At 50.6% G+C, this 17,892-nt stretch overlaps 1 protein-coding gene across 12 annotated transcripts in view; it reads left to right on the top strand.

Annotated features, from left to right (window-relative positions):
* Camta1 (calmodulin binding transcription activator 1) overlaps positions 1-17,892 on the top strand; it is an 862,623-nt gene that overhangs the window by 155,599 nt on the left and 689,132 nt on the right. The gene's annotated exons all lie outside the window — the stretch shown is intronic.

Raw genomic sequence — 17,892 nt, 5'->3', positions numbered from 1 at the left:
TCCTAGAGAAACAGAAGTTTGACATTTTGATGGTATTCAGCTTGTTGGCTGGCTGCCTGCCTGCCTTATTTCCTTCCTTCCTGCCTGCCTGCCTTCTTGTCTTTCTGCCTTTCTTGCTTTCCTTCCTTCCTTCCTTCCTTCCTTCCTTCCTTCCTTCCTTCCTTCCTTCCTTCCTTCCTTCCTTCCTTCCTTCCTTCCTTCCTTCCTTCTTCCCTCCATCCCTTCCTTCCTTCCATCCTGCCTCCCTTCCTTCCTTCCTTTCTTCCTTTCTTCCTTCCTTCCTTCCTTCCTTCCTTCCTTCCTTCCTTCCTTCCATCCTGCCTCCCTCCCTTCCTTCCTTTCTTCCTTCCTTCCTTCCATCCTCCCTCCCTCCCTCCCTCCCTCCCTCCCTCCCTTCCTTCCTTCCTTCCTTCCTTCCTTCCTTCCTTCCTTCCTTCCTGTTTCCCTCCCTTCCTTCCTTCCTTCCATCCCGCCTGCCTGCCTCCCTTCCTTTCTTCCTTTTCCTATTTCTTTGTGTTGCTTTTTCTTTTTTCTTTTTTTTTAAACAAAGACAATGCTGTCTAACAACATCACAGAGACAGAGCCCTAGGCCTCTTAAGAGCTTACAGCCTTAGCTCTTAGACTTGGGTCTTTGGTTCACGCTGAGTTAATTCTTGTGTGTGGTATGAGGGAGGGATGCATCTCCATTGTCCACACCTCCTTGTCCCAGCACTGTTTATCTCTTGGATTGCCTGCTTTGTAGGTCAGTTGACCATAACTGTGAGGGATTATTTGCAAGCTGTTTATTCATGATCTCCACATTGTCCCTCCTGATAGAGCCATGCTGTCTGGACTATTGTAGCCTGGGAATAAGTTTTGAAATCAGGAAATGTGAGTCTTTTGTTTTGTTTTCTTGGCTGTCCTGGATCTACTATATTTCCCTATAGATTTTAGAGTCAAATAAACCATTTCTTCAAAGAGGCCCGTTGAGATTTTGATAAGGATTGTGTTGAATTTAGAGATCATATTGAAGAACATTGTCATCTTGATAATAATTAGTTGTCTTTTGATCCATGAACATGGGATGCCTTTCCATTTTTGAGTACCTTAATTTCTTTACTATGTGTGGTTTCAAGAGTTTAACTTTTATTTTTCTTTTGCCAGCAATTTTAAAGCCTTTGTATAACTGTAATTAATGAGACAATTCCAAGTAATTTATCTGGTAATCAAGAGAGGTTTATTTCTGGAGTAACTCACAGCTAATAGGGGTTGGTTTCAGGATCCGGGATAGATGAGGTACCATCCAGCAAATAAATCTGGTTTGGCCTACCATCCAGCTTCCAGGACCATGAGGTATCCAGAAGGGGCAAGCACATACGCACCTCGAGTCTTAAGGGGCTCCCTCTCAGCCACGCCCCAGGGGCAGGTCATAGGTGGGTGTGGCAGCTACCCGCTGTCCCCCTAGGGGCAGTGTTTCAAGGTCAAAGCTGGAACAGCTACCCACTATGTTTGTCCTTTTGGAGCTGTTGAAAATGGAAATATTTTCTTAATCTCATCTTTAGCATTGTTCCTGCAAATGTACAGAGACGCTGTTGATTTTCGCCCATTGATGCTCTCTGTGGCGATCTTGCTGAACTGATTAATTTAATCATGTTTTCGTGGATTCCTTGGGATTTTTCTGTGTATAGGATTCTCTAATTTGCAAATGAAGACACGTTTGCTTCTTCCTTTCTAGTCTATGTGCCTGTGCTTCTTTTCCCCGTCCAGTTATCCCTGTGGTACTGCAGTGTGGGAAGGAGGAACAGATGAACACACAGTAGCCCTCACTCTACTGAAACGATGACCCTTTTGTTCTCATTGTACAGACTGTGAAACCGAGAGCCCTAGGGATGCCAAGCAAATTGTATGAGGACTCTGTGTTAGGACCAGAGTTGTCTCTTGTGTGCAACCTACTGAGATGCCTTCTCCCTGCTGAGACATTTCTCTCTCCATAGATACCGGGGTTTGGGAGAGATGCCAACCAACCTGACTGATGGCATTTTAGAAGGTTTAGTGGCAAATGATAAAAGCCTTTCTGTGAGGGCTAAGCTCCTCTCTGGGCAGCTGGACGCTCCCTGTGTGTATTTGTATGCATGTACATAGTAAGGGCAAAATGACACAGGAACATGCTGGGCCTTTAATTTTTAAAGATTTATTTTTAACTCTGTGTGTGTGTTTGTACATGTGTGTAAGTGTGTGTACATATGTGTGTGTGTGTGAGTACCCTTGGAAAAGGTCATCAGATCTCATGGAGTTGGAGTTACAGGTGTGAGCTGCCTGATTTGGGTACCAGGAATGAAACTCAGGCTCTCTGCAAGTAGTCTTAACCATGGAATCTCTTTAGCCCCTCCCACTTTGAGACAAATTCTCACTGTGTATGTAGCCCTAGCTGACTCAGGATCCTCCTGCCTCGGCCCTCTAACTCTGGGATTAATAGGGATTATTGGCATGTGCCACTATATGTATGTTCTATTGTGGGTTCTCTCATCTTCTCAGCAACCTACGTCCCATTTCATTGACGAGAGGATGGCCCTGGGGGAGGCTGAGTAACAGGTGGCCGATGATGCCCAGACACTGCACTGACAGTTCTGTCCAGTGATCCACTAATCCTCATTCAGCGTGAATTTCTTCTTGCTGGAATTCAGAAGCCTGCTGCTTAGAGAGGTGAAGTGCTCTGTGCACGCGGCTCGTGAACAAAAGGATCTCCCTTCAGGTCCAGTGTTTGACCCCTAAATTCTTTACCTGTTTTCTTTTCATCACAAGCCAGGAGACAATTAAGGAAATCCATTAAAGGGCTAAGAAAATACAAAGCTAGCCCTTCCTAGAAGGCCATGATGGCGGGTGTTCTTGCTCTCTGGCGAGTCTCTGTGTATTGCTCCACTCTGATGTTGCTGATGTTGCTGCTCCCTTGAGAGTGGGATAATCTTCCAGGGAGACCCAGAGAAGAGACCATCTGGTGACATAAGAGCCCTGCTAATACTAACTCTGGTCTTTTCTTAGATAAGTTCTACTAATCAGTCCTTGTGACTAATCCACTCCAAGACGTTGTCCTGAGGACTGATGATTAATTGAAACAAGATAAATTGTTTGTACTTCAGACCCAGTGCCTGAGGTTCCTGGGGAAATGGGTTGGGTAAGAAGAGAGTGTTAAGGGGTTGAGGGTCCTTGAATGACTGAGATTTCAAAGTTCCCACATGAGAACACAGCCTCTTCCACTGCCTGGGACAGACGGACAGGTACAGGGTGGCCCTGCTTCCCAGACATCACAGATGATGCTGTGAAGAGAATCTTGGGAAGCCAATGTTGGCCCCCTCATGAATTTGCTTTTTCTATTCTACCCCCAAAGCCAGTATTTGCTCAAGAATGACAGATCTCCCTAGAGGCAGGGGCCTGGAGTTGACAGGGCACTGCAGTGCTACAAAAAAGGCAGGCCACCCACAGGAAGGATTAGGAGGGAGTAGACAGAATCTAGGCATGGCAGACAGACCCATAGCAACGTCGCTGTATGACCATGGGGGAGTCATTTTGTGTATTTGAGCCTCAGTCTTGTCTCATAGCTTACCTGGCTTAATAAGTTCATTTTTCAAACGGTGTCAAACTATGGAATCATCCCCCAAACTACAAAACCTTCCTGAGTCCAGAAGGGACAGTGACAAAGTAGCTTGATTGTCCTTGAATCCCACTCAGGCCCTTCTGGGCATTGACTCATTCATTTTCTGCACTGGTCTCGGAAGAGTAGCCATTGTCCCCACCTGACGGGGAAGGGACAAGATGCAGATGGCTGGGTGGCTCGCTGAGGCTAGCAGCACATTCAGTGCAGAGCCAGATTGGGACTCCCCCAAGGACACAGGAATCTTTGCATCTATCTGCCAACTGGCTCCCAGCTCAGCTAGCCACGGTGCCTCTTGGATCCAGAGCAGGGGCTTTATCTGTCCAGGGGCAGTGGATAGTGATGGGGAACAAGCACAGGGTGGAGATGTTGAGGAGGGGCACAGCCTTCTGCTTTCAAGATACCCCACACGCTCTCACTTTGCATACAAGACAAATACTGAGAAAAGCCAGGACTAGTAAGGCTACGTGTCCATCTGTCTGTGTGTATTCTGTCTGTCTGTCTATCTATCTATCTTCCATCTATCATCTATCTATTTATCTATCATCTATCATCTATATCATTCATCTATCTATAATCCATCTATTAACTATCTCTATCATCTATAATCCATCTATCATTCATCTATATCTATCTATCTATCTATCTATCTATCTATCTATCTATCTATCTATCTATCTATCATCTGTGTATGTATGTATTTATCTATCATCCTTCATCTTTTTTCCCTTCCTTCCTCCCTTCTTCCCTCCTTCTGTCCCTCCCTCCCTCCCTTCCTTTCTTGCCATTTCTCTATCAGTGGTGAGATGGGACCTAGAGCCTTGTGCATGTTGGCAAGTACTCCCTCACTGGGTACACCTATAGGCTCCTGTCTCAGTGGGGGTGGTCTTTAGTTATAAGTTTAACTTTGAGCTTGGGTTATTGCTTGGCATCAGGGCTGAGCGTGTGGGAACAAGGAATGGGGAAAAAAAGGAACCCAGGCACCTTTGGTGCCAACTTCCTTCCAAGGCTACATCTGAGAACAGAGCATGGGGACAGCATCCCCAGCCCTCAGCTGCTTCAAAGGGAAGAGTGATTTCTTACAACTGCATCACGTTCACCGTGGAGATCTTGAATAGGTTAGAAAGTGCTCCAGCCACAAGTGGTGTGCATGTTCTCTACCAACTGAGTGACATCCCCAGCCCCAGTTTGCTTTTCCCTGTGGCTGTGGCCTAGGAGCTGTATAGAACCTCAGGGGCCAGGAATTCCCACAGAACCCAGGGAAAGGCTTGGAGGAGGGAATGTACTTTTCTCCACTTTCCTGGGATCAAGTGTGGCGAAGGGACAGAGAATCATAGGACAAATAGGAGTACACCTCAGCCTGCATGGGAAACTGCAGGTGTGGCATCTAGGTCAGGGGGGCCTGCAGGTGTGGGATCTAGGTCAGGGAGATCTGCAGGTGTGGGACCTAGGTCAGGGGGACCTGCAGGTGTGGGATCTAGGTTAGAGAGATCTGCAGGTGTGGGATCTAGATCAGGGGGATCTGCAGGTGTGGGATCTAGGTCAGGGGGACCTGCAGGTGTGGGATCAAGGTCAGGGAAATCTGCAGGTGTGGCATCTAGGTCAGGGGGATCTGCAGGTGTGGGATCTAGATCGGGGATCTGCAGGTGTGGGATCTAGGTCAGGGAGATCTGCAGGTGTGGGATCTAAATCAGGGGGATCTACAGGTGTGGGATCTAGGTCAGGGAGATCTGCAGGTATGGGATCTAGGTCAGGGAGATCTGCAGGTGTGGGATCTAGGTCAGGGGGACCTGCAGGTGTGAGATCTAGGTCAGGGAGATCTGCAGGTGTGGGATCTAGATCAGGGGGACCTGCAGGTGTGGCATCTAGGTCAGGGAGATCTGCAGGTATGGGATCTAGGTCAGGGAGATCTGCAGGTGTGGGATCTAGATCAGGGGGACCCACAGGTGTGGCATCTAGGTCAGGAGGATCTGCAGGTATGAGATCTAGATCAGGAGGATCTGCAGGTGTGGAATTTAGGTCAGGGAGATCTGCAGGTGTGAGATCTAGGTCAAGGGGATCTTCAGGTGTGAGATCTAGATCAGGGGGACCTGCAGGTGTGGAATCTAGGTCAGGGGGATCTGCAGGTGTGGGATCTAGGTCAGGGGGATCTTCAGGTGTGAGATCTAGATCAGGGGGATCTGCAGGTGTGGAATCTAGGTCAGGGGGATCTGCAGGTGTGGGATCTAGGTCAGGAGGATCTGTAGGTGTGGGACCTAGGTCAGGTGGGACTGACAGGTGTGGGATCTAGGTCAGGTGGGACCGACAGGTGTGGGACCTAGGTCAGGTGGGACTGACAGGTGTGGGACCTAGGTCAGGTGGACCCGCAGGTGTGGGATCTAGGTCAGGGGGACCCGCAGGTGTGGGATCTAGGTCAGGTGGACCCACAGGTGTGGGATCTGGGTTGAGGCCCTCTGCAGGTGTGGGATCTAGGTCAGGTGGATCTGTCATTAAGCGGTTGAATAATAGATTGGCTTCTGCCAAGCAGATGGCTTTAGTGGAGTAATTTAGTCCATGTCGTAGCCATCATCTCTCTAACCTTTGTCACTTGTGTCTTATCTCATGGGGACAGTGTGAGGGATGAATGGGAGGGAGAATGTTTGGAAGTAAGGAGTCTGTCATGCATGTAGCAAGTTCCTGTTGAAAGAACCAGAGATCTGTTTTCTCATCTGTAAAATGGGTTAGAATAGGTTCTGGCGTGGCATGGAGTCTGCGGAGACCATCTTTGTGAAGCACAGACCTGTGCAGATAGTACCCCCTGGAGACCCTGGAGATGTCTGAAGAGGAGATGCTTCTCCCAGATCCCCTCAGTCAGGCTGCAGAGACTTCTGCGCCTTTTCCTCAACCCCATGGACTTTGATCTCTTCCACCACGATTGAAGCAGAGAGAGTCTAGGCCTAGCCTGGAAATGCTGCTGTGAGCCCACGGTAGGGTGTCTAGGCTGAGGCTGTGTGCACACTGTCAGGTGTAGGTGTGGCTGACTGGTTTGCCACACACACCATCATCTGCTGGATGACTGTGAGGTGTGGGTGGAGCTGCTGAGCACAGTGTAACTGAGGAATGAACACAAACGTTCAAATACAATATCATTGAGGTGTGCAGTGTAAACTGTCAAGTTCAGTGTAGCTAGAAGGCATGCCAAGCAAACTGTTCAGGGCCGCATGGCTGTGCGGTGAGGCATGCAGATGCTCTGGATGATGGTGAGCCACGGGTGGGACCCCCAAGTGCAATAAAAGTATTAGTCACGTACAGTGCAGTTGTGAGACATGGAAAGGCTGGGGTCCAGAGGAGTGTGAGGTCATGTTCTTACTTTCCAGATCTAGAGGCATTTCCTGTTGTTTCCTTAAACCACACCTCCAACCCCAGTCTCCCATCTCCCACCCATTCAGTCTCTGTCCGGCAGATCCCTCCTTCCAGCTTGCTGTCTGAATAACCATACTGGTCGTTAGTTCGTCTATAGTGATATTTATATATGTTAAAGAATAACAACCAACAGTGGGTTGGTTGTTTTAGCCAGCCTTTTGTTTCTGTGACAACATATCTAAGAAGGTGGGGAAGGATTTATTTTGGTTTCTGGTTTCAGAGATTTCAGTTCATGGTGGTCTGGTTCCTTAGGCCTGAGGTAGACAGAGCACAATGGTCAGAGAAGCGCGTTAAGAGGCTGCTCACCTCATGGCGGCCAAGAAGCAGCCAGAGGTGCAGAGACAAGACACATCCTGCCTTGGTTACTGTTGTATTGCTGGGAAGAAGCACCATGACTTATGAAAGAAGCGTTTGGTTGGGAGCTTGCTAATGGTTTCAGGGAGTTAATCCACTGGTCATCATGGCAGGGAGCGTGGTGGCGGGAGGCAGGCATGGCGCTGGAGCAAGCAGTGACGGGGAGCTCACAACTGATCCACAAGCAGGAGGCAGAGGAAAGAGACTGGGCCTGGCATGGACTTTGTGTTTTTCCAGACAGGGTTTCTCTGTGTGTCCCTGGCTGTCCTGGAACTCGCTCTGTAGACCAGGCTGGCCTTGAACTCACAAATCTGCCTGCCTCTGGCTTCTGAGTGCTGGGATTAGAAACTTCGAAGCCCACCCCCCCCCCCAGTGACACACCTCCTCCAACAAGGCCACAACTCAGAAGCCCCCCTGAACAGCCCCACCAACTGGCAACCAAGCATTCAAACATATGAGCTTCTGGGGGCCGTTTCTCACTTAAAGCACTGCGACTCCCATGGTCCGTCTCCTTCAGTAACGTCCCACCTCCCAGTCCCTGCCTCTTCCCAGTGAAACTCTCAGATTATGGTCTCTCATTGGCTGAATCCATCAATTAAAAGTCAGAGCTCCACCAGCTGGGAACCAAACTGTCAACACATGGCCCTCGGGGGATGTGTCACTTCTAAATCATTGCAGGTTGTTTGGATGTTTCTGGTGTTAGATCGGATAAAATAATGAAGATTTTTCTTTGGAAAGAAATATTGTTTAAATAATACATTTTAACACAATCGTTTGTGATAGTAAAAATATTCTTCTTGTCAGGCATTTGAAACACGCAGAAAACATTAAGGGGAGAGCGGCGGTCTGCCCCAGGTGTCCCTGCCCAGAGGCTGATGTTGTTTTCTCTCCTCCAGCCCCTTTCTGAGCATCAAGGCATGCGTTTATTTTGTTGTATTCGGTAATGCCAGGATTGTGTTTTCTTCTGGCTTCCTTTTTCGTTTGACAACATATTGTGACTATTTCCCTAGTCATTAAACATTCTTTGCAAACACGGTTGTTAATGTTTGCCTAATAGCCCGTCCTGCGGCTACCCCGTCATGTTCTGTCTGCACCGCTGTCGCAGCTTCGAGAAGTTAAACTGTGGTTCCCACTCCTGGATCCCAGCCCAGCCTGATGGAGAGCAAAGGATCTAGAAATGAGAATATTCTCTCTCGATATGCATGTTCCTGGCTACCATAGACTATGTGGGGCCCTGCAGGTTACAGAGAAGCCCCAGGGGTCAGAGCTGGTCCAGGACCATGGTAGGTAGTGTGCCTTCACACAGGGAGCTGGTCCCTGCTGTGTGTTCCTTGCCATCCTGGTTCTCTGCCACACCCAAGTGTGCTTTCTGCTTGGGGACCAGGTCACACCTCGCAATGGGTCTTCCCTTTCTCACAACAAGCTTGGGATCCAAGCGGGGGTAGCCTGCTCTGGGATTTCCCACATCCTCAACCCTAGTCTCTTCTTTTCGTATGTCCCTGTCACCTCCTTGTGCCCAGAGTCTGCTCTGAGTAAGGGATGCTGTCACTCAAGGGTGTGGACGTCAATGTACTTCAGAGCTTGCTGAAGGCCTTTCAAAAACAACGCAGTGCTCAGTCCATTTCCTTCTTTTCTCAGTGGTCTCTTTGGTACACACAGCACACAATCCTCACAAAATGGCTGAGCGTTATGCAGGTATGAAGACCGCAGCAGTGGTGTGAGAGCCTCGAAGTTACTGACTAGTTTACACAGAGAAGCCACGGTCCTTCAGCCCCAACCGCACTTTGCATTTCCACAGGTTTTCTGATACTGCTGACCTCCAGAGTGGGACCAGAAAGGTCAAGTCCAGTCGGGGAGGTGTGGGTCCTGCCTGGGAGCCTTCTGCAGTCATCCACGCGCGGTGACGAACTTGCCTGTTTTTCATCATTTCCTGGAAGCTTGTGCTTTTCTGAGCAGCCAGTTTGAGAGCAGCTCCCACGTTGCGGTTTCCTGGGTGTCACCTGGGTGTCACCTGGGTATCACCTGGAGGGGCTCCTGACTGGCCAGTGTATTACCAGTGAGGGGCATGAGCCGTGTGCAGAAGTGCCTGGTACTGTGCTGGGTGGGGACTGAGGAACCCAGGAGGGTGCTTGGTGCTCAGGGCAGGCTATGGCTCTCTTACCACGGAAGCCCAAGTCTGGCTGCAGACAAGGGAAGCTTTCTATCCCACAGCCCTGACGCTTGCATTTATCCTAAAAGGGCCCCGCTGTCCGATCAACCTCTCTTATCTCATGACCTGGTGGTTGGCTAGGCCCCTCCTCAGCCTCAAGTTACTTTGTGCAACCTTGAGCTCTGAGTTTGGCTCTGGCGCCTAGGAAGAAAGGCTCCAGCCTCCTGTTCTAGGGTGGTTGCTCTGTACCAACCTTGTCTGCTGCACAGCAGTGTGAAGGGTGTGGACCCTACTGACGAGGCGACCAAGGCACAGGGAGGCTAAGTCATTTGCCCCAGGTCACCAAGGAGACAGGCTCTGAGCTTGGAGTAGACTGGGTACAGACTCAAACCCTTAAGGACCATGCATTTCGAAAGTTCAGTAGACACAGCAGGGGGTGGGGTCAATGCAGAGCAAATGGGAGTCTGCTGATTATTTCTCTTTTCGTGCAGGTTAAGTGGGAGTACATTCTTTTGAAATGTCTTTATTGTTTCTTTGAGAATTTCAGTGTATTTTGATCGCATTCACCCCTCCTCCATCTCTCAGGTCCACCCCTCCTCCTCCCCACTCAGCTCTGTGTTCTCTTTGGTTTTTTATGCCCATTGACTCAGGTTTGCGCTACCCACAGATCCTTGAGTGTGGAGCTTGGTCGACTTACTAGAGGCCACACCCTTGAAGCAAACAGTCTCTCCCTCTCCCAGAAGCTACCACTTGCCAATAGCTCCTTGGCTGGGGGTGAGACAAGGTGGCCACCTCCTTTCGCCATGCTGGAATTTTGTCTGGCTTGAGCTTACGCAGGTCGGCCCTGCAAGCTCACACAGGGGACTGCCCTGCTGTGGGAGCTGGTTTCTTGATCCTTTTCTTTTTCCTTCCATCTGTGTACATCTGTGGGTGTGTACAGCTGTGCATGCCTGATGTGTGTAGAGATCAGAGGAGGACATCAGCTGTCCTGCTCAGTCCTCTCTCACTCTCTGCTCCATTCTCTTGAAATATGGGGTCTCTCACTGAATCTGGCGTCTAACTTTCTTTGGCTAGATTGGCCAGGAAGCTCCTGTTTCAGCTCCTCCCCCAGCCACACAGTGTGGGTGTTGGAACTCACACTCAGGTCCTTGAGTTTGTGTGGCAAACATGCTTAGGCACTGAACCATCTCCCTAACTCCCCCTTAAAACAACTTTTTTTTTTTTGAGACTGGAGCTTGCTGTATAGCTTAGGCTGGCCTCAGACCTGTGCAACATTCCTGCTTCAGCCTCCTGAATGCTGGGGTTGCGCCTGTGACCCTCCACACCAGTCTTTGGAGCTTATTTCCGAGCACAGCAGAGATGCCTAGGGCTGGCTGGCCCTCCTCAGCTGCCTGTTTCCCTCCTCCCGTTGACAAGGAGGGCTTCCTCTTGGTCCCTGCACCCCCCCACTTCTCAGGACCACCCTGACCTTTCTCAGCATGCCAGCCTGATTTCCAGGTCAGCGTTTCGATTTCCCTTCCGCTCACGCTCACTGTTCTCTGCTGGAAAAGCTTCGTGTTTATTGATTGCTGTCTCTGGTCCTTGCATCTTGCTCTGCGGCTCCGGCAATCTGGAAGTGAGTCTTCCAGCCTCATTAACCATATTTCGAAGAGTACCCATCCTCTCGCTAATCACCTCCAACTACTCTTGACTGTGGCTTCAGATGAGTCAGGATTGGGAGTGGGGAGCAGAAACCCGAGGCTAGATGGTTCTAGACACTGGGTCAGCATCTACCCCATCTCCCCCACCCCCCTTCCTCTCCAGTCCTCTGACCTGGGCATGAAGGCACTTGGCCCTCAGCATGCTAGAGCTGTAGCAGTTTAGAGTCAGGCCCAGTCTAGGCAGAGAGGTCACTGTTATTTATAGCCATGGGCCAATGGAGAGTATGGTGGGGCATTTAGAAGAGCTGTGGGGTCAGTTCAGCACGGTGGCGTCCTGGCTTCAGTGTGGCACAGTGTAGAGGAGGTGCAGCCCATGCCCTCATGACTTACCTTCTCTGTAAACAGGACACCCGAGTACCTGGGCCTTGGTGTGCTGGGTGAGCGTGCCCTGCGCTCTGTTCTCACTGGGATTGCCAGGTAGAGCAGGTTTCTGCCGACAGCCTTGCTGGGGGTCACATCTCTGTGCCATCTTTTACAGTCTTGGCACGTTGTTCACTCTGACTGGGCTGTGGAGGCCTCCGTTGTGCCGCCTGTAGGTGGGGGAAGCCGATTTGATGGGGGATCAGATCTGGATCCCTTCTTGTCCTGCAGTCCTGCACCATCACCAATGGCAGAAGTTGGCCACCCGGAAGGCTTTCCCTCTCATGTCCTGTACAACCCAGGAGCCCTCCAGGTGACGGACAGAGAGGAGAAGGAAAGAGGACACGAGGAGACCAGGTTCAGCCTCGTCGGTAGCCGGATTTCTAGCATGTTCTGCATGAGAAGATGCAGCAGCAGAGCCTTGTTTGGGAGCTAAAGCACAGAAATGTGCTGAGGGTCTACTCTGCTCCCTGAGTTCAAATCCACCCAGACACTACTGTCTTGCAGCAGGCCCCGGGGGCTGTTCCCTGTAGGGGGACCCCAAACCTCTGCCCGCATAGCAGTCTCTGGAGGAAGACCTCACTCCACTGGGCCTCCACCAACTGGAGACTTAGGTGCACTTGAAGTTCATGGTCAATTTTAGGGGTGCTATGGGTCTGATTGGCCTTCTGGAGAACTCCGTGGGGTTACAGGTGTGGTTGTCCTGGGGTCCATTAGCTCCATGGCTGGCCCACTTCATGATCTTGTCTGCCATTTGCTGTTAACAACAGTGATTACAGTAGAGTTGTGAGATGAACACGTGACTAAATGATGACCGTGCTTGTGGAACATCTCTGAAAGCCAGCCCAGAAGGCAACAGCTGCACAATTAGGCTGTAAATTCCCTTTCAGTGAACTTGTCGGTGGGACAGTGCCTGTGTGACCATGTTGTGTAGATAACTAGGCCTAACAGGCTCAGGGAGGCAGCACCCAGGATGGCCCTGTGAGGAAGGAAACTTTATCGTTTTTGCCATGAACCCCTGTTCTCTTAAAAAAGGGAGGTGTTCAGGGTTGACCTATTAACTCCCCCATCTATTGGGACTGGAGTTGAGGGGCGTTCTGTAGGACAGGCTAACCCTGGGCACGCTGTGGGCCTTCAGATGACCAGGGTCCTTCTAGAGCCTCGCCTACCACAAGAACTTGTCAGCATTGCCCAGGCAGTTAGGAGTGCCAGAGGCTTCTGCGGGGTTCAGGGGTGCTGCTGCTGTAGCCCTCCTGGTGGCCGTGTGTGCGTGTGCGCGAGTGCGTGTGCGTGTGTGTCTGTGTCTATGTGTGTGTGTGTCTGTGTCTCTGTGTCTGTATCTCTGTATCTGTATCTGTGTCTTGTGTATGTTTCTGTGTCTCTGTGTGTTTGTGTCTCTGTGTGTGTCTGTGTGAATGTGTCTGTGTCTTGTGTGTGTCTGTGTCTGTGTGTCTCTCTGTGTGTCTGTGTCTATATGTCTGTGTCTTGTGTGTTTGTGTCTGTATGTCTGTCTGTATGTATGTGTCTGGGTGTCTCGTGTGTGTGTGTGTGTGTGTGTGTGTGTGTGTGTGTGTGTGTGTATGTGTGTGTGTATCTGTGTCTGTGTGTCTCTATATCTGTGTGTCTGTATCTATATGTCTGTGTTTCTGTGTGTGTGTGCAGAGGCTAGGAGAAGGCATCAGATCCCCTGGGACTAGAGTTACAGGTCATTGTGAGCTACCTGATGTGGGTGCTAGGAACTGAACTCAGGGTCTTTTGTCTTAACCACTGAGCCGTGTGCAATTCTTGGGCTTAAGAGCAAAATCTAGGGTCTGGGCACCTTGGGTGTGGGCCTGAGCAATGTAAAGCCTCAGAGCTCAGTCAGGTACAGGATGATGGAGACTCACACTTCAGTGCTGATAAGTCTGAAAACAAAGCTTTCATACCCCACACCTAAGGAGAACTGCAGTTTGTTTAAAACATATATGTGTGTGTGTATGTGTGTGTGTGTGTGTGTATGTATATGTATATATATGGAGATATATATATCTTACAGGAAGCCTGACCCCAGGCTTTTCTTACTGTTGCACAGAGGTTGCCTCAGATTTCAGGGGTTAAGACAACACATTTGGATCATGGTTCTGAAGCCAGAACCTCACACGGGCCTCACAGGGCTGGAATCAAGGCGACTACAGGCTGGAGTTTTGCAATCTGGAGGCGATTCCTTCCTCTGCCTTTTCCAGCATTCAGGGTTGCCTGCTTCCTTTGGCTCGTTGTGTGTTTGTGTCTATGTGTCTGTGTATGTATGTGTCTGGGTGTCTCATGGGTGTGTGTGTGTCTGTATCTGTGTGTCTGTGTCTACATGTCTGTGTATGTATCCTCTGTCTCTGAAGTCAGCGACAGCAGGCCAGATCCCCTCATGGTGCTTTCTCTGATCTCTTCTCCGCCCCTCGTCTTCCACTTGTAAGGATTCATGACACCACACTGGGTACAGCTGGACGGACAGCTTTGCATCTCAGGGTCAACTCATGAGGGCCCTTCATTGCACTGGTAATCCCAAGTCCCTTTTGTCATGTGTATCAATCCGTTTTCTATCACTGTGACAAAATGCCCAAGGTTGGCTACCTTAAAAAAATGTGGAACTTAAAAATCCAAGCAGCATGACATCGGCTCTGATGGGGTGTGTTCCTGCCCCCAACTGTGTTGCCTCAGGGCAGATGGTGTAGTGGTAGAGCATGCAGGTGGCTCTGAGCCTGTGTCCAGATCAAGAGATAGAAACCATGGAGGGGCTCCCTCACAATAACCCACTCTCCTGAGAATGGCTAACTCCATGAGACCACCGTCATTCTTTCTAGAGGGCAGTGTCCCCAACGCCCAGGTTACTATGTCCCAAGTGCCAACCTTGAACAGTTCTCACCACCTCCAAATATCGCCACAGGAGGCCTATATTGTAGCACATGAGCCGCCTTGAATCCCACTCAGATTACAACCAAATGTAACGGAGTCACAAGTTCTGAGGATGGGGAGAGTGGCGACGTCTCTCAGGGGACTTTTCCCCTTGTTGACCACAGGCAGGTGGAGATCAGGACCTACAGCCACCTTGAGCATGTGCCCCTTGACCTGGACACAGGAAGGGCTTGGATTTGAGGAAGTCTGAGGGTGTGTTGATCTGTGTTGCTGGGACAGAACATCTGGGAACCAATCAACGTGAAGGAGCAAAGGTCTCCTTTGTCCCGTGGTTTCAGAAACTCAGTCATGGTCACTTGGCCCTCTTGTTCTTGGGCTTGTGGTTGGGATATTGCAGCAGGAATATGTGCTAGAGGTAACTGCTCACCTCATGGTGAGAAGCCGGGAAGCAGAGAGAAGAAGGATCGAAGTTCACTGCGGCCCCTCGCTCCTGTCTGTCAGGCTCCACCACCTGCTGCTGGTGCCAAGAGCAAGACCAAACCTCCAGCTTGGCGCTGTGTCCACTGCCCCTCTGCTGCTTCCTGAGCTGCCACCTCCAGGGTGGCCACGCGCAGTATTTATTTAATTTAACTAATGGACCTTTGGAGACACTTAAAATCTAGACTATGATGTACAGGAAGTAGAGAAGGGGGGCCATAGTTGGGTCGCCAGCCTCCCCTGTCCTGTGCTGGCAGCCCTGCCTTAGATGTCGTACAGTGAGAGATAGCGGCCGTACCCTGCACTTCACACACCGTCGGCATCTTCCTGAGTGGAGATGACAGGAGGGCACCCTTGCCCTTCAAGACCTGCCCCCTTGAAGACAGTGCCAGCTAGGAGGTGGGTACAACCCCGGAAACTGTCCAAGTAAGCAAACAACACAGAGACCTAGACATTGTACCAGCCCACCAGCAGGGAGCCATGGCCACCAGTTTGACAGTGTTGCCTATTCAGGGCCTGCAGAGTTTCTCACCCACAGCCGTGGATCAGCTGCTGCTCCGGCCTTCCCTCCCCCAAGCCAGCCTGGCCAGGAGAGAGCCACAGCCCGTCTCGGATGGCTTCTGTGACAGGTTGCAGGCATCTCCCCGGACCTGTCCACCCAACAGGCTTCTGGAGTGCATCCCCAGAGACTTCCGGCTCCAGGCCTATTACTGAAGTCTGTCACCCAGAAAATCTGTTGACGGAACCGTTCTCTCTGAACTGCGAGCAAATTGGGGGATTTGAATGTTATACAACAAGACTGCAGTGAGGCGCTGGAGAGAGCGAGAGTCTGCGGGCGGGCATGTCTCTGCTCCCAGGCGGAGACCACGCTCCCCTCGGCCATTTCCTGAACTGTCACTCTCCAGGGTGGCCATACACAGTATTTATTTTTTTTTAATTAAGCTGCATAGCCAAGTGGTTTGCCTCCACAGACGCTTTATAAAGTCAGGCCTTCCAAGTCCCTGAAACTCTTTTTTTTTTTTTTTAACAGATAGTAAAATCAGGCAGTTATTAGTATTCACGAGAAGTGCCCGTGGCAGCTCCACACACGTAATGAGAAGCCACCTGCAGTTCAAAGCAGGGCTTGATAATGCTGTAATTAGATTTGAGATGCAAAAACGCTCATTAAAATTAAATAACATATTTGTCACCATTTTAAGAGGTACACATTGCCTAGAACCACGCTGGTCTCTTGACCTTGAGTATTTTGGTGGAGTCCTTGCTGCCAACAATTCAAAAACAACAGCCATGGTCTGCGGAGTCCCAAAAACACGTTCGTCCTCCGTGCCTGCCGTTCGTGTTGAAAAAAATTAGAAATGCGAGGGAAGCCGTGGGTTCTTACACGGTGTGCTCTGGAAGGAGTGAGTGGTCGGGATCCTCTCAGCAAGTAGTTCAGACAACACTGAAGGATGATCAGTGTGTGTCAGCAGGATGCTCCCCGCAGGACAGAAGGACTCTGTGGAGGGGTCTGCAGGAAGCGTACCCTTGTCTGGATGAAGCCACTTGCTCGGAGCAGGCCCAAGACAATTGAGAATTAGACTGCTAGTATTTCCCAGGGAGCCATCAACGTGCTGGGTCTGTGAAGGGTGGGTGGGGAGGGAAGCAGGACACAGCCCAGAGGTCAGGTGCCAGCGATAAGGATGTGCTTTCTAGAAGTCAGCAGTGGCTGAGTGTGTATTGACAGCAGGTGGCCATCAAGGGGACAGACATTATCTGAGCACTCATCTCTGTGGCCTATGATGAAACCCTCAAGGTCCCTCGTCCTTTCAGGAATTTAACAGGTTTACTGGGAGTTGCCCAGCCAGCACTCAGATGAACCAGGATTCAAATCCAGGCTGCCCTGGGTCCCCTGGGTTTATCACAAAATAGCTCAGGAATGCTGGCCAGAGCAGGGGGTCCTGGGTGGTGGAGAGGGGCGGGTGTGTTCACTTAAGGATACCAGCGCTTGATTGCCCACCATTTTCTGGATCCTGTTCTAAAATCCTCCTGTCTGTGAACCATCCCAGCCTCGTGGCAATGGGCTGTACTCAAATGTACCGGCGGGCAAGTGAGGCTGAGAAATGGTGTCACCGTCCCTGGACTCTGTCGTTGGTGGCAGGGCTGAGATGAAGCCCTGCTTTGACTCTTCTGAGACATGTGATGCATTCTCTAAAGGGTTTGATGCCCTTTAAAAGAGGTCATGATCATTCTTATTAGGGGAAGAAAATGTGAGTTGCCTTCAAGGGGCAGAGGCTAAGGGAGTTTGCCTGGAAATGAGAGCCCCAAGCTGGCGATGAGTGGACAGGCTAGACGGTGCGGGAATGACGTCAGGTTGTACATGGAAATGTGGGCGAGTCTCCAGAGACCGTCTGGACACCCACACTGTGGGGCAGCTGGGCGTTCTCAGGGCAGGGAGAGTTCGGAAGGTGGTCTGTGGCCAGCTGCCCTCCTCTGGGTGGCGGGATTGATTTTGAGGCTGACTGTCTTGGCACCGGGTCCAGATTGAGTTCCACGGAGAGCTCGTCTTTCAAAGTCGGGCTCAAATGTCACCTCCTCTGCAAAGACTCCCCAGCCCTGAAGCAAAATTAATCACTCGTCCCCTGTGCTCCCACGGCACTGCCTGGTCCCTCCCCAGCAGTCTTATCACATCGGATGCAGACTTATGTGTTTACCAGTCTGTCCTCCGGCCGGATGGGGACTTCTGCAGGCAAAGTCATCTGGGCTTTTGCGTCACTGGGCCGGGGCAGTGCAGGGCCCACTGTGGGTGTTCTGAGAGTCATGAACTTAAATGGGGGGCTAGTAGATGGCTCAACACAAGAGTATGTACCACATGAAGGTCCTACAGTAAACCTTTCATTATATTTAGTGTGTGTGTGCGCGAGTGCGCACATGCATGCGGGGGTGTGTATGTGCCCACA

The sequence above is a fragment of the Peromyscus maniculatus genome, chromosome 2 (assembly GCF_049852395.1).
Source record: "Peromyscus maniculatus bairdii isolate BWxNUB_F1_BW_parent chromosome 2, HU_Pman_BW_mat_3.1, whole genome shotgun sequence".
Classification (NCBI taxonomy): Eukaryota; Metazoa; Chordata; class Mammalia; order Rodentia; family Cricetidae; genus Peromyscus; species Peromyscus maniculatus.
Note: the sequence above shows the minus strand (reverse complement) of the source record. Positions and strands in the feature narration are given on the sequence as shown.